The following is a 2,746-nucleotide window of genomic DNA, read 5'->3' as shown; positions in this document are numbered from 1 at the left end:
TTTATTTCTTCAAATGGAAACATACATTTTTAACTAGTTTAAATTATCTAATTAAGTAAATTACTGTTTTGTAACTTTTGATCTAGTATTTAGGATGTTATATTTAGGTTGGAGGAGTAGAGGCGCCATTAAATGTCTAGTGATAAAAATAAAAACATCCTCTCCCACCTCCAGCCTTTACGGTAATATATTAATAATTTCCAAAATTCAAAGTTATTATTGATAAGTCATTTTATTAATTAGATTATTATCTATTAAATAAGCTAGTTAATTATGTATGTTTCCATCTGAAAAAAATAAAATTTCATTCTTAGAAAGGTATAATTGATAAATATAAAAAATACTTTATGATTGATAAATTGAGAAAAACGACTACTTAAAAGAAATAAAAAAGAAAATTTTCAATATTATTTTTATTTTTCGACTAATTAAGTGATTAATAATAAATGAATCACTGTATTTTTTAATTTTAATTATTTTTCCTTAATATGATATGATCCCTTTGCAGGATTTTTTTTTATTTTACCACTTAAATATTGTCTAGGACAGTCACATTTTACTATTTAAAAGTCGCACAGATTAATTTTATGTGCAAATTTTTTTTGGAAAATAAAGTTATGCTTAAAATTAATATTAAAATTTTGTCTATTCCGGCTGCCTTCATAGCTTAGTTTATATTTTACTTTTGAAATTTTTAGTTACTCAGTTATTTTGTATTTATTAACATTGCTTTAAATTTATTTAAATTATATAAAGATATTAATCTTTATATAATTTAAATGAATTTTTTGGTGAGCATGAACAGCTGTACAAACTCCATACCTAGTGCAGATAACACTAGTTACAAAAGCAAACGAATTAATGTTAATTTGCTGATTTGAAGGAGTATTTCCAACTTAAAATTGATTCTTTGACCTATGGAATAGTTGACCAACTAATCAAATTTTTATGAAAGAAAACGCTATTGATTTATTTGAAGTTTTAATTGTATATTTAAAAATCAAATATTTATTATAATATAACTACTTAATTATTTGATTTTCTCAGAAACGATATTTACCATTTTTAGTATAAAATGATATTTCAATAATAAGAGTAGAAGACTAACAAAAAAGAATTGCGTAAAATTATTTATTTTAAATACCTTTAGAACGCTTTAGTTATAAGAATAAATTAAATAAAAGTTTAATAATTACTTACAAAAACTTATTCCTATAACGAAATAAATATATTAGGTAATACATTTTTTTTTACCCTAAGTTCTTTTAAAATTTAATACTTTCCTGGATAGTAAAAAAAATATTTATATATTTTTTGATGAATCAAAATTACATATTATTATTATTATTATTTTTTTTTTTTCAAATTTCTGTATGGATAATTTTTTTAGTTTCGATGCGAAGCTAAGAAGGTATTACTTTTAATTACTAAGAAGGTTTTACCATGATGTTTTTTTTTTTTTGTGTCTGTTGTCACTTTTTTTCAGCTCTCACTAGACCAATTTCTTTCAATAATAAGTCAAAAAATCAAAAATCGTATGTAGTTACATTTCTCTAATAAATTAAAAAAATTTCCCTCGTTCCCCGTGAATGGGGGAAACCTCCAAAAAAATTACAAATTTAAAAATCGCTAATTTTCGAAATTTTTTCAATTTTTTTTACTTAAAAGTGCCATAACTTTTTCAAAAATGAACATATCAATATAATNTTACCACTTTTTCTCAGCTCTCACCGAACCGATTTCTTTCAATGATACGTCAAAAGATCACAAATCGTATCTAGTCGAAGACATTACCCTTAAAAATTGAAAAAAATTCCCTCGTTCCCCGTAAAAGGGGGAAACCTCCAAAAAAATTACAAATTTAAAAATCGCTAATTTTCGAAATTTTTTCAATTTTTTTTACTTAAAAGTGCCATAACTTTTTCAAAAATGAACATATCAATATAATTTTTTTTTATATAGATGTGTAATATCATTAACTTTCGTTTGGTATATTTTTTTCATAAATTTAAACCTTAACCTGCCCACAAGGGGGGATTTAAAATGACAACTTTTTTACAAAAATTTAACTTTTTCAACTTAACTTTTGAAAATGTTCCGGTAGGTCTGACACTTTTANTTTTTCAACTTAACTTTTGAAAATGTTCCGGAAGGTCTGACACTTTTATATATATCTTAAATTAAAGCTAATTTAATGTACTATATTTTGAAAAAAAAAAATTTCGGACTTTATCTTATCTTCATGGTGAAAATGGCTACCGAATGCTATTTTTGTGTGAAAATTTTCGATTTTGTATTTTCCATTTTTAACTTTATTATGCTATAACTTTTTGAAAAATGTATGAATCATTACAATTTTTTTATGAGAAGTAGTATTTATATAGATCTTTCATTCGACATACTTTTTTTTTAAATCGGACCATTTCCCTTAATACAGGGGGGATTCAAAACATAAAAATGCATATAGAAAGTAGAACTTTTTCAACTTAACTTTTGAAAGTCTGACACTTTTATATATATCTTAAATTAAAGTTAATGTAATATACTTTATTATGCAAAAAAGAAATTTCGGACTTTATTTTATCTTTACGGTTAAAATGGCTACCAAATAATATTATTGTGTGAAAATTCTCGATTTTATTTTTTACATTTTTAACTTTATAATGCTATGACATATTGAAAAGTGTATGGATCAACATTATTTTTTTATGAGAAATAATATTTTTTAATAATCCCTTTTTCATTC

This window comes from Daktulosphaira vitifoliae, unplaced genomic scaffold (genome assembly GCF_025091365.1).
Source record: "Daktulosphaira vitifoliae isolate Bord-2020 unplaced genomic scaffold, ASM2509136v1 Scaffold_2, whole genome shotgun sequence".
NCBI lineage: Eukaryota > Metazoa > Arthropoda > Insecta > Hemiptera > Phylloxeridae > Daktulosphaira > Daktulosphaira vitifoliae.
Note: the sequence above shows the minus strand (reverse complement) of the source record.